Genomic DNA, 14,386 nt, shown 5'->3' on the forward strand with positions numbered 1-14,386 from the left:
GAACTGAGACTGCCTTGTCCCAGTCCTGGCTCTGCCTCCAGCTCACCACACCACCCAGTTTAACCAGTTCACACCCCAGTTAGCTCATGGACAAGCTGATGGAAGTATTGGCAGACATGCTGTGTTTGCTGATGAGCTAAACCAAGGGCCTTGGGATATTTAGGAGGAATCTGCCTGTTGTAGTTACTTTGTGGTGCAAATCACAGAGGTGAAATCGCTGAGACCCAAGTGCACTCTGCTCAAACCTAAACCAAAACAGGGCCTAGAGATGTCAGTGGCTTGTGCCAGTTTGTGTGCTGGTGTAATTTTGTTTCCCTGGGCCAGAGCTGGGGCAGGATTTATTCAGGGAACTTTATGAAGCCAGGGCTTCATTTCTTCCAGGACTGAGAAGCACTGGTCATTAACCATCAAAGCCCCTCGCCTTCCAGTCTCCAGCCAGCTCTGCACTGAGAAATTAAGGCCTGGCTGCAGATCAAGGATTAAACACTGCAAGATTTAAGGGCAGGACTGGGGAAGAGGCTGGTCTGTCTGACCTACAAATGGTCTGAAGAAATTGCCTCGGTTTATTCCGAGTGCCATTGCAGGAATGTGCACGGGGCTGGCTTTGATAGCAGGCACAGACATGGGCATTACAGCCGGCACCGCACCCGGGGCTGCAGGAGCCGCTTCCCCGGGCTTTGATTCCCATCCTTAATTAGCTCTTTCAAGTGAGAGGCGAGTTTGAGTCTGAGCAAAGGGAATAGGGAGAAACGCCAGAGTGCTTTCCTGCCCCTAATCTCCAGGCAGGCAGTGCTCAGGATATGGGATTGCTCCTTTGTGCTCAAGCCTTGTTTGCTGGGGGATTCTTCTGATGCTCCTTGTCGGGACAAGGACGAACCACGAGGAATGTGGAGGGGAGTCTCATTGCAAGGACACTGATCCTGCCTTACCCTGCCCTAATTCCCCTTTACACCCCTCAGTGTCCTTGCTTGACCTTGCCTTGCTCTCATTCTCCCACACTGAAGGGACAAGTCCTTGATTTTAGTTGGGATCTCTTCTGCCTAGACCCACAAAGCTCCCCGTGGAGCTTTGCACAGGAGAAAGGCTGTGCCCAAATCTGGCTTTGATTTTTTTGTTTAGCCGCAAGGCCTGTGCACATTCAAAGAGCTGCCTTTAGATTTAAGCTGGGAGCTTCCCACTGGAGTTTCTTTGCTGGGCTCTTAAGCCTCTCCATGCATTTGCATATTTGCTCTGCTTGTGCTCCACACTAACGTTTGCAGTGCTGGACCTCTCCAATTAGGAAGTTTGAAACCTCTCAGTCCTGCCTTCTGTAGCTTTAGACAGGAGCAAAAAAAGCCAGCAGCTTTCTTGTATCCCATGGGGTGAGTCCCAAGCCAAGAAAACTGATGTCAGACTGAGTAAGGACAGGACTGCAGAGGCTGGAGAGAGGGCACGGTGGGGAAAAGTGTTAGAGCATATTTATGAGTGTGCGTCTTCACTGTGAATCAGAGACACGGCAAAAGAACCTGGAGATGCTTGAATTCAAAGCAGGAAGTCTGAAGAGTGTAACTAAGGAGGCTGTCCTCTCCTTAAATGAGCCTACTTAGAGCTGCTGGCAAGCCCTGCCTGAGATCAGCTGTGCTGCCTGAGGGAAGAGGTATTAGTGACTTGGCTGCTGAAAGGGGTTGCAGAATCCAGCCACTAAGCTTGGAAAATATTTGATGGTTGGTGAAGTATTTTGGAGGCTGGATGTGTGTCTGTGAGAGCCTGGTCTCCTCTGCTGAGGTCCTGCTTGCCAGCCAAGCCCCAGCACTGCTGCTCTGCCACTTAGCACATGTGTTAGAGGCAGCTCTAAAAACAATTACAAAGACATCAGTGAGCCTTTCCCCGGGTTTGTGTGGATGGCAAATGTTTCTCTGCTGGTGCAAACAGAGGTTTAACCTGCCTAAGGTCCAGGCTGGAACTGAACTTCAGCTGTGCTGCCCTGCCTTCAGCAGCTGAAATCCTATGTGAGAACAGGTCCAGCTGATGTGCTGGGCACTGAGCATTTCAAAGTGACAGAGGAGAGACTTGGATTAGGTGTTAGGGAGAAATTCTTTATACAGAGGGTAGTGAGGCATTGGAACAGCTTGTCCAGAGAAGCTGTGGCTGCCCCTGGATCCCTGGAAGTGCCCATGGCCAGGTTGGACATGGGAGCTTGGAGCAGCCTGGGATAGTGGAAGGTGTTGTCACAGGATAATCTTTAAGATCCTTTTCAACCCATCATTCTGTGATTCTTTGTGGTATTAACTTTAGGATTGAGGAGCTGGGTTCACTGCACTGTCCTTGCCTATCAGGTCTGGCTTTTAGTAACAAATATCCTTCTAATATTTCCAGTATTTCTAACAGGGCAATTCCTGACTCTAAGGGGATCCACATGACAGGATGTGTCTACATGACAGGACACTTCTGCTCCTGCCTTGATGCAATCCTTGCTCAAGGCCATTTCAGGGCAAGAGAAATCTGATGGAGATCATTCCCAGCACTCTCCTAACCTGCAAATGTGCACACAAATAATTCCAGGGATGCAGGGGAGCAGTGTTCTGACCCCCTGCAGCAAAGTCTGTGGCTCCTCTGGTCAGACAGCTTGGTTACAGCTGGAGCTGAGAGACCTGAGGTCAGGAAAGAGCTTGGCTGGACAAACTTTGTCTCATGGTCAGTACTCAGCAGGAGGCATTGGGTCCCCTGCAGGGTTGGATGTCCTGGAGACTTGTCCCAGTCTGGTTTGCAAAGGTCAAGGCAAAGACAAAAGCAAAAAAGCTCGATGTGACAAGCCTGTGACTGCCCCATGCCAAGTGCCTGCTGTAGATGTCAGCAGTGTGGTAGCAGAATTTCTAGAGTGGGAGAGGTGAAGGTCCAGAGATGAATGGAGAATCCTCAATGTTCATTCCTCTCCCATCCCTGTGTTACAGCTGTCCTCCCATTCATCTTCAGCATAAATCAGAAAAAAAATGATAGATTTTTATGTCTGGGCCGTTGATTTGCAAATTGGTGAAGTTCACTCAGGTGATGAATGGTCTCAGGTAATACCTCTCTGCAAAAGCAGGATAATAGCTTATATTTAAGCAGCACACTTGACCCCAAATGCTTAGAAATTCACATAATCAGAGAAAAATGAGGCTGGGAAAAAAGGATTCTTATGAGGTCATCTGATTTGCCCTGCTGCCCTACTTATAACGCTTCTGACAGATGTTTGTCTCACCTGTTCTTAACCTCTGGCTATGGAGATTCCTCTCTCTCCCTAAAATCTGTCTGTGCTGTGAGGAAGCTTTCGCTCATGTTGAATCTAAATCTCCTCTCTGGATTCCGAAGCCATTCCTGCTTATACAGTCAGAGGGCACCTTCAAACCCTTTGGCTCTGTGGACATGCAGGGTGTTGGCAAAGGCAGGGCTGCGCTGGAGGGGAGAAAATAGGCTTCTTAGAACAGAAAACCAGCTTCATGTTGGGTAAAGAAGGCTGTGGTTTCAGTGTCCTTCATAAACTTTGAAACTGAGCAGCCTGATCTAGTGGAACTTATCCCTGCTCATGGCAGGAGGCTGGAATAGATGAACTTTTAAGGCTCCTTCCAACCATTCTGTGGTTCTGTGACACTGTTGGAAAATGCTGGATTTCTTTAAAAAAGAAAAAAAAAAAAGGCAGTTTGAGAGGAGGATGGAGATACAAGTGTGCCATTTCTGTACAGGAAGTGATCATTGGGGGATTTGTTGATTGTCATTACAATGAAATAAGATGAATGGGTGCATTTTGAAGCCTGGTGAGAGTTCTATTCCTGGGATGCTCAGCAGAGGAGGCAGGGGAGCCTTCCCCTCCACCCTGGGGACCAGGCAGGTGAGCTGCTGTGAGACAAAAAGCGTGGATGAAGAAGAGGAGGGTGCTGGAAACTGACCCCAAAGCAGCCTGAGGGTGTCAGGGCTGTGGGGAGACGGAGAGGAGCAGGGATTCTGATGGAACTTTGGCTGGCAATGAAGTACCAAACCTGGGGTGCTGCTGCATGTGGCCCTGGCTGTCAGCTCAGGAGCTGCTCACATCCCAGGGCTGCTCTCCTGGGAGATCCTGGCTTCCTCCTCAGCCTGATCTGCCTCCCAACCTAGGAGACTCCAGTCCCTGCCATGAAAAGGTGTCACCTCCATCACTGCAGCTTCTACCAGATATGCAGCACCAATATCTATCCAAGATAATCAAAGTGTCAGTCCCCAGCTCCCGCCTGGCTTCTGCCTTTTGCTGGTATTTTCTTTTCCTTTTGGCAGGAAATGGGGTTTGACTGTTTAAATTGCTGTATTCAGTCTCTTCCTGTTTTTCATGGCAGCGCTGTCACTTGGGGGAGAACAGAAATGTTTTCAAAGCTGACCAGCCAACAAAAGGCCCTGTGTGAAGAGCTGGGCAATATTTTCCCAACACTTTGTTACCAGAAGTGGATGTTTGGGTCCCAAGCCATTGTCTGACGAGTGACTTGGCTGTAAAGGCCTCTTTGCAGATGCTGCTGGTGAAATCTCTGAGAGTCCTGCATCATCTCCATGCATTTTTTCCTCAAGTGGGCTCTTCTCTCCTGCTCTCTCCTGCTCTCCCTTCATCCCCTGCCCATCCCTGATGCCCATCAAGCAAGCACTGCTGTTGTCACAGGGTTTGACTGGATTCAGGAGGAGTCTGTGGATGAGTCCTTCCATGCTGGGTGTGTTTGGAGGCCAGCTGGGTGCACATTTTCCTTTGGCAGAGTAGGGATGAACCCTGCCTGGTCCTCGGGGATGACCCTTGGGCTCCCTCCTGCTCAGTCCCACCAGGTTAGAAAGGGCCATTTTCAGCTCAGGTGGTGGAAGGATTTGTGTGTATGGTATGGGACAGTCAGCTTGACTCCTGGGAAGGGCAGAGATGTCCAACATTTTGCAGCCTATTTCATATTCCTCTTCCTCCCAGGGCCTCTGTTGGTAATCAGTGGTGTTAACAGGTAGGGCCAAGATTTTCCAGCCTATTTCATATTCCTCTACCTTCCAGGCTTCATCATCCCAGGTGTTAACAGGAGACAGAGCACCCCTGAGACACCAGGATGGGGAGCAGCAGGAGGCTGTTTTACAGGGGGGTTGGCTAAGGCACAAAACCACAATTTGTAGCCCAGGGACTCCTGGATCTTAGTGTGGTGCCCATCTGTTCCAGGAGCAGGAGGGAATATCTTCCTTGCTCTTACATTCCTCTCTGGCATGGTGGGTAGAAGAACAGGGTCATTTAGAAAGAAGGACCAGCTGGAGCTGCTGGAAAGAAGGGGTGTTTTGAGGGAAAAAAAATCACTTTACAGGCAAAAAAGCAGGAGTTGTCAGCCCTATCTATCATTTCTCCCATTTTCCCTTAAAAGTGAAAGGCTGGGGAAAAGGGAGTTTTATCTTTTGCTTAGTCCAGGCAATGCAGGTGCTTTGGCATTTTGCACACCCAGCCCTGCCCATTTCTCCTGGCTGGATGGGTGAGTACGTGAGCCTGACTCGTTCCCAGGGGAATGGATCAATCACAGGGATGAGTTATCAGTTTCATTTTACCTCATAATGTCCCTCTTTGCCAGCTGGGCTATCCTAAGTAAATCCCTGTGTGTGTCAGTGCCACTGGTGCTTGCACAACAGCACTTTTTACTCATCCCAGCTGGACAGACCATGCACAAGTTTTGTGTTCATGTCTTTAGTCCAGATTTTACAGGCTGGTGTTTCTGATTCAAAGGCTTTATGGACAGCCGAGGTCAGTTCTTGGTCAATTTTTAACAGGGCTTTCTTCTTCTTCCTCTGAAAATGCAAATAAGAGCAGGAAACCCCCGCAAAAAAACTCCAATGTTCAGACTTTGGAAGGGCAGTACCCTCAGAAATGCTGTAATGCCTCTCTGGGAATGCTGACTGGAGACTGGGAGCCGGAGCAAACAGGCTGGTGGCTGCCAGATCTGTGTTTGTGCACTTGGTGACATCGGTTTGTGTTGGATGGCGTGCGCGGCGTCTGCGCGCGTTGGCCCAGGGACCCGCCGGGCCCAGCCGCTGTGATAAGGGGTGACAAGTGTCCTCCTGCTGACACTGGGGGCTGGAGAGGACGGAATCTGAGCTGGGGAGGAAGAGGGACACTGGGCTCTGGCTCAGGGTTTCTGCAGCCGGGCCCTGTGGTTTGCAAATCTCCCCCTGCACCTTCCGCCTCCAGCAGGCCTGAGCGACACCTCCCCTGCAAAGCTGGCTCTGCTCCAGGGTGGAAAACACTTCCACAGAGAGAAATTCCATGTTATCTCCCCACTGAGGCAGCTCAGGGGGCTCTCTCCAGGGACACAGCTGGTATTTCTCCTGGTTGTGGTCAGTGGTGGACGTGGCCAGAGATGTTGGGGGCCGTGCTCCCCGGGCTAATGGAAAGCAATTGAGTTTGTGTCTCCAGTAAGGTCCTGGCCCCTCTGAACTGGGATTGAGAAATTCTCCCTGCTGCTTTCTCTGTGAGGTGAGCCCAGGCAGCACATGGATTTATCATCTCTTTTCCCTGGGTGATGGTTCTCCCTCCCAGGTGCCACCTCTCTTCTTTCAGCCAGCAGGGATAAGGACAGGTCCCTGCCTCTGCAAAGTGCTCTGCACTCCAGGCAGAGAAAAAAAAGTGGCTTTTGATGCTCTGAGGGAGAGCAAAACAAAAACTCTTAATCCCCTATATCAACAGAAGCTTTCATTTAAGGACTGTAAGCCAGGGCCTAATTGCGTGGAGAGGATGATTGCGTTTGAGATATTAAGTAGGTTTCTCAGTATTAAACACCTGTCCTTGAAAGGATACTGCGTGACCAACGAATGCAGAAATAATTCTGGCAGTATTAATTACCTTCACCCTGAAACCTCTCCTTCCCAAATCCTCATTGTCCTGGGGGAGAAAAAACCCCAGACATGCATTGGAAACAACCTTCTCAAAAATATTTATTTCCTTCCAAAGCATAAAACAGGAGGAAACCCTTTGCCTTTAAGTGGCTGGGTGCCAAACCCTCTCACAGAGCTGTTCTCTCACGTCTGAGTGACCCCGCTCACACAAAATGTTCATTGAGGGCAGAGCAGGACCCAAGGCTGCAGAGTGTTGTGTCTGAGATATTCCAGGCACAGCTCCCTCCCCCACCATCCATCCCATCCCTGCTCCAGTTGGCTCTGCCCGAGCAGCTCAGCATCACCCCAGGTCCTGCTGGTCCCCTCGTGTGCAGGTGAGCAAAGTGCCAGACTCTCCGTCCCTGCCCGCGCCATCTCCCCGCGCTCCTTGCCACACGGACAATTAGATTTATTTCTGGGAAATGCTCTTTGCTGCTTCCCCTGCCAGCAACCCAGGCTGTTTTCTTCTGTGGTCGAGCCCTGCGGTCGCCTGTGGCTCAGCTTTGCATTTTTGGAGGTCTCCACATGATCTCCTCACATTCTCTTCCGCGCCAGGAGATCGGCGACTTCGCGAACCTGACCTCGCGTTGCCTCGCCAGGAGGTCGCCTGGCAGGCCAAGGAGAATGCTTGTGCAAGAGGGTTTTTTTTTTTTAAATTAAAAAGGAAAAAAGAAAAAGAAAAAAAAAATAAGGCAGAAAGCAAACCTCAGATGTCCTGGAAGAGCCAGAAGCAAAATGACTCCAGCTCCCTTGGCGAGGCTGATGCTATTTAAAGCAGCCGGAGCAGGGGAGGTTGTACAATGCCCATTCTGTTGAGGAGGGGGTTGAGGGGGTGCTGGATACAGCTTTGCTCTCTGGGATAAATCCTGCACAGACCCTTCCTCCCTCGCCTGATGCCAGTGGAGCTGTTGGGGTGAAACACAGTGCAGGGTCTGTCTCAGAACTTGGAGGCTCAGTGAAGATATTCAGCCTCTGGGAGCGATCTAATGCACGTGTCTATTTATTTATTATATCTATTTATGCCAGGAGTATAAGAGAAGACTTATTTATTTTTCCCTCCCTGAAATTTCTCTGTTTATCCAAATTGCTTGGATGGGTCTCTATTGTACCTGGGAGGATAGCACAGATATTGGAAGACTGGGTAGTGTAGAGATGGAGATGAAAAAATCTGTTTTACTGACAGAAAGATGCCTGAATCACATCTGACTCTATTCCTGCCCCAGACACTCCCAGCCTGGCACCTGCATGGCTTTGCTGTGTCAGCATATAGTTTTTGCTCTAAGTTTGTTTGAGAAGCATTTTATTAGGAATGGGACAATCTTTGGGTAACCTGGCAACAAATTTAGGACAAAATTTGTTTGCAGAGCCAGCGCAGACCTGGTTGTGCAGCTGTATCCAGGTTCAGGATGGAGCTGGAGTTCTATCCCTGGAAGTGTTCAAGCTTGGATGAGGCTTTGAACAACCTGATCCAGTGAGAAGTGTCCCTCCCCATGGCACAGGGTGAGGCTGACTGGTCTTTAAGTCCCTTTTCAAGCCAAACCATTCTATGATTCTATATTTAAAGAAATACTCAACACTAGGAAAGGCAAGACACCCAGACAGGACAGGAACTAAATGGTAAAGACAGAGTTTCCTCTCTTTCCTCCATGCAGCACTGGGAGCTCTTGTAGCTGATGGAACATGTGGGTGACATTAGATCCGTAGGAACAACATTGCATTTCCCCGTTTCAATGTCATTACCCCGTCGTTGTCAATGATCCAAAATATAATAGGATTTGTACAGCTGATTTATCCTGTAAACAAGCAATATTAGCCAGGCACGTATTTAGACAAGGAGAGAGAGAGTGGGAGAGGCAGAGTGAGGGAAATGCAGCAGGGAATAATAAAAATTCACTCCTCCTAATGAGGGAATGACCCAGCACTCTTGGGTTGGGGCTGTTGCTCGGGATCCCACGCCAGGAAACACAGGCCATGACTGTGATGGGTCCCTGCTCCCAGCGCTGGCTGCAGCCTCCCAGTTGCTCAGTCCTGCTTTCAGGAGCAGTTGGAGCTTCAGTGAATTTACACTGCCTGGTACCAACGCTCTGAATTCCTCAAGCACCGAGATCTGCAAAGATAAGCGGCTGCAAGCGGGAGATTTCCCCTTTCAGGGCTCGAGTGCTTTAGTTTGTTGTTTAAACTGATAACCAGGCTTCTTTAAATTCATCTTCTGTGAGATGATGGGACCAGACACATCTTGATTCTCCCTGATACAGATGCCAGCCCTGGATCTCAACTCTGCATTATTTGTTGGGCAAGCCAAGCTCTCGCCACTTCCCGGTGCTGAAGAGCAGCAGCACATACATCTCACTCATTACAGCACTTAAATCACCTTTGCAGGACCGTGGTGAGGCTTAATTAATGCTTTTAAGAGGCTCAGGGCTCTCGGGGTGAAGGTGTTGCCTGCATGCAAAGCAGCCTTGTTGTTTCATTTCTGCAGCGCTGTTGGCGCGGGTGGCACTTTGCAGCCCAAATGATGATTTTTTTTTTTTCCTGTGTAACAAAATAATAATTATAGCAATTGTGATGCAGTGAATTGCTGGTGGTGCCATCAAAGGGAGGCAGCCAGACTTTATCTGACCAGGTGCTGGTGTGCACTCAGTAGGAATGAGAAGGCTGATCAGGGAAATGTGGCATCCTTCAGGATAAAATGCAGCACCTTCTCTCAAAGGTGTCTTTCTGCTTACAGAAAAACCCCTTTTCACCAAAGATTTCCTCTCTCTGGGACTTGTTCTCACTGTCTCAGCTACAGCAGCACCAGAGAATATCATGCTGCTGTGTTTCAGGTGTGTAACAGAGCTTTGCTGCTGCAATAAGTTCTTACAGAAGAGCTCTAGCAGCTTATTTGATCAATACTTCCCTTTTGAAAAATCCCTAAATGCTTATTTACCCAACAGTCCATGGCAGTTTCAAAGGCAGAGTCTCCACACTCAGTAATCTCTCTTTTTTTATTTTTTTTTGGGGTGTGAAAAATTTTAAGTGAATTTTTCAAAGCCCTGATCTGAGAGCCACAGAGATTATATTCCTCTGTTTATCCTTCAGCGCCTCATCCTTATGATCCTCTGAGCCAGCAAGGGGAAGTTTATGGGACCACAGGAAAGCTCAGCTTCCTTTTACACCTTTTACAGTCACACTTGCTGCTCTCCAGGTCACATCCATCCTTCTGGCTTGTGGGAATGAAGCTCAGTGACCACACAGCTTTGGGGTGTGATTTTCACCCCGCCTGCTCGGCTAGGAACTGTGATGCTGGAAATTCTCCCAAGAGGTGGAAACGCAATATGCAAAAGGGAGATTTGGCTGACACGCTGATGTTTGGGATTTGGAAGGGGAAGATCTCCGTGAATGGAATGTTTTATAATCTCGGTCTGCATTGCTGCTGGAGGTACTGCCCCTTCTCTGGGCCTGCATCAGACTTTTGGGGTCTAACCAAGGCACTGGAAATACCACTTAAATCACAGTTAGATTTTTCTTCATGGGGAGATGAACAATTTCCCTCAAATCACAACATCATAGAATTGTTAGGTTGGGAAGGACCTTAAAACTCATCCAGTTTCACCCCCCTGCCATGGACAGGGGACACCTCCCATTGGATCAGGCTGTTCAGAGCCCACAACAGCCCAGGGCTGCTTCCACAGCAGTCCCAGCAAAAGTGGGAACCAGAGATGAAGAATAAACAGAAAAATCTTTGTAATTGCATCACCGTGGCTGTGACAGGGCCAGCAGATGCTGAAAATAGGACTCTGCATCTTCACAAAAAGTAAGGAAAGCAAACTTGGTGCCAGAATTGCTTAAATTTTGTGGTATTGGGCTCTAAAAAAATTGTAGGGGCTCACCAATGGATTTAGCTTGTGCACGTCTTTGGGCACTGTAATCTCTGACAGAAAGTCAGGACTTGGAGGATGCTAAATTTATAGCACAAATTTAGAGCACCATTCCTTTTATCCAGAATTACTGATAATCACCCAGCTCTGCTGGGTAAAAGGTCTGAAGACTGAAGGAACCTGTTGCTTTCTGCAAGAAAGTCAGCCTCCTCTTCAGGAAATTGCAAATTTTACGACGTGGAGGAACATGGTGTAGACTGTTGGGAAGCCTTACACTCACAGCAGAGCAGGAACATAAATGCAGGCATAAAAAGTCTGTACTCCATTAAGATTCTGCAGCACTCTGGAAACTTGACACCAGTCCTTGAACTGATGCTTAAACTACAGACCTAAAAACCAAACGCCTGTACCAGTTCTAGTCAATTTGAGTAACTTTCCCTCTTGTTCTTGCGTTCCTGAATTGTGTCTGAATGAAAACCTCTCAGCATAGTGGGTGCAATTTCCCTGTAATTGGTAAAGTTACTGTAACTGCACTGTCATTTGTATATGGTGACATGTAATTGCACAGTAACCACTGCTGTGGGTGCACAAGTGAAAAGCAGCGTGCAATTAAAATGTATTTCCAAATGCTGGCTCTTTATCCAGCTTCTATTATATCATAGAGCACCCTGGGGAAATGGGGATGGGTATTTTTGGATGTCGTTAGACTCCAGACCGACTGCTGAAGAAGGGTTGGTGATCTCTGCTATCTTTGGTCGCTCCCCATCTCTTTGTCCACAAAAAAATGACAAAAAATCATTTGCAGATGACAAAGATCTACAACTGGGGAAACCTGCATCCTTTTCCTGACCCCCTGTCAGGAATGCCTGGGATGGGGAGGGCAGTGACAGGCATCAAATTCCGGGAATGATGTGGCAGGAGGGGAAAACCGGAGGGGCCGTGTCCATCGTGCGCTGGGATTTCAGAGCTCGGCACAGCAGCAGGATGAAACGTGATGGTTCTGCTGAAGTTCTGCGGGGAGAAAGGGCAGGTGAACCTAAATCCATTGATTTCACAGGAGGCAGCATGGCCAGGTGCAGAGATACTGCAGGAGGTCAGAGGGAGAGTCAGTCCAGCTTCAGGAATGCCAAGAACTAATGCTGTGGGCAGGGCAGAGCAGCGTCCAACCAGGAGCTCACCTTGCACTCAAACCATGCTCTAACCATCAGGAGAATGTGCACAGGCAAACAGGAGAAGCACAAGCCTTGGGTACCATCCTGCTGCTGTTGGAAGTCTTGTGTTTTTCAGGGAGATGCTTTCCACTATTTCCAGCTCCACTGTGTGGGGATTTATGGTTCACCCCTGCTTCAGATGACCCAGACCCTAAATTTCTTAGCTTGTGCCTCTTCAGATACTGTGAAGTTCTTGCTGAGAGGTTTTTCTGTGTCTTCCATCTCTCTAGATTCTTAAATATCCTACTGAGTGGATGTGTGACCACCCTCACTCAGCCCTTGCAGCCAGGCAGGGAAGGAGATCTTGCAGTCAGGTGGTGGAAAAGACCTTGGATGTCTCCTTGCAAAGACTCAAATGCCTGTAACTGTTGATTTCTTACTGCTGTTGGCTCCCTGGCCCTGCTGGCAGCACAGACATCCATTAACGTGTGTTCCCTCCATCCTCTGCATCAGCCAAGCCCGAGATAACAGGAGAGAGGAGCCAAGTACCTGCCACCACATGAAGACAGGGCTGTTAGGTATTAGCTGCAAATCAAAGGCAAGACTTGGCCACTGGGACAGCCTTTATCCCTGGTGAGTCTGTGGAATTGTGTTGGAGCCTGCTGAGATATCTGGGGAAAAAAGGCTCTGGTGCTTTGATTGAGGAGGAAGATTCTGCTGGAGTGAAAGCAAGGAGGAGTGAGGGGTGGCTAATCCTTTATCGAGGCTCTTCCCCAAATGTGGATTAGGCTGTGTTTGATTATCAGGGGCTGTCTCAGAGGCAAATAGTGAAAGCAGATGTTTAAGGGACAATTGGAGCACTGTTTGCCCATGTCCCCTGATATTTAGTGCTTCTGCCACTCCTGCGATGCCAGCGTGCTCGCTCCTGCTGGGAACGAGATGAGGACAGGGAAGGAGGTGATGTAATCAGATCTCTAACCCTTCTGCTGAATTTGGGGGTTTTGGGGACTCAGCAAATCCCTCCAGGACTGAGCCAGTACCAGCCTTGTAAACCCATCCTCTCCAGGAGGGCTTGGACGTGTTAATTATTTATTTGATAGGTTTAATCCTGGAGGAGGCAAACGCCTGCCAGAATCCAGTAATTCAGGGCCATTCTTGCACAGCCTTCCTGTTCCAGTGGTGACTGTGACATTTGGCTGCAGATGAAACCCTGGTTGGTGGCACAGGGAAAGGTGGCAGGAGGAGAGCACTACCAGGTAGAGAAGCAGCTGGTAGGACTGGGGAGGGTATTTGTGCCCTGGGAGCTGCCAGTCTGTCTCAGATGAAGATATTTTGGATGTGCAGAGCACTTTATAAAACTGTGCTCCTCAGTTTCCCTGGGGCAGGGTGCTGGTGAGGAATACTCCCGCATTTGCAAGCGGGAATTCGGTGTGGGGTGATGAAATGATTGATTCCAGCCCAACATTCCAACTGCAGGCCCTGTTTCCTTCCAAGTTACCTGCTGGCTGTGACTTTCTGGGTTGGATTTTAACTGCTCAGGATGTGAGAATTGCTGATATTATTCCCACCTCTTTAGACCTTCGCTTTGCCTCTCTCCCTGCCAACCCAGCCACTGTGGCAGCAGCCTTAGAAGTGAATTCATGCCCTCACCTCCTCCTTCATTCTGGAAAGTCGTTAACATGAAATTGCCAGGCAGAGAAGCTCCAGAGAGTTTAACGTGGCTACTTTATATTGCTGCTAGGAGTGTCTGGAATTGAAAATAAACCTGTGCTTGCAACTCCTGACCCTTTCATCATAAATCCAAACTTCCTTACGTGTCTCTCTTTGCTGCAGAAGATGACTGTATTTCTGTCTCTACAAAGGCCTGTGTGCAGCTGAGAGCCACAGCTGTGCAGGAGCCCGGTGGTGTTTATTTGTAGGGTTTTGCTTGCTGGCGTTTTTTTGGCAGATGATCCCCAGAGGAAATAACCCAAATACATTAAATGGAAATAGTTTTCGTGTGGCGTGTGGCTTGCTGGCCTTGCTCCTGCTCCTGGGGGAGGGTTGTCCACATGGCAAACCACAACGCTGTGATTGCTCCTCTGGCACCCAACCAGCAGCACGTGAGTGGACACACAGTTCTAGAATAGTTTGGGTTGAAAGTCACCTAAAGGCCATCAAATTTCACCCCCTGCCATGGGCAGGGACACCTGCTGCTATCTCAGGTTGGTCCTGTCCAACCTGACCTTGGACACTTCTGGGGATCCAGGGGCAGCCACAGCTTCTCTGGGCACCCTGTGCCAGGGCCTCCCCACCCTCATCATAAACAATTTTAAATCTTTAAATCTAGTGTGACTCTACCTTCTTTAAAAAATCTGCCTCCCTATTTCTGTGTAAGTTCGTGTTCTTCTGTAAATATTATCAGGGGGAAAAAAAATGAAATAAATAGTCTTGAATTTAATTTTGTGTCTGTGTGGGATTATCAGCCCCATTAAGGGTAAGTCTGAGCTCAGCTGGAGCCCTATCAGGTGGAGG

General features: G+C 48.9%; 1 protein-coding gene across 1 annotated transcript in view; it reads left to right on the forward strand.

Moving 5' to 3' along the window:
- The window catches only part of PLXNA4 (plexin A4), a 422,006-nt gene that overhangs the window by 27,256 nt on the left and 380,364 nt on the right, over nt 1-14,386 (forward strand). The window lies entirely within an intron of this gene.

Source organism: Parus major, chromosome 1A (genome assembly GCF_001522545.3).
Source record: "Parus major isolate Abel chromosome 1A, Parus_major1.1, whole genome shotgun sequence".
In the NCBI taxonomy this organism is placed as follows: Eukaryota; Metazoa; Chordata; class Aves; order Passeriformes; family Paridae; genus Parus; species Parus major.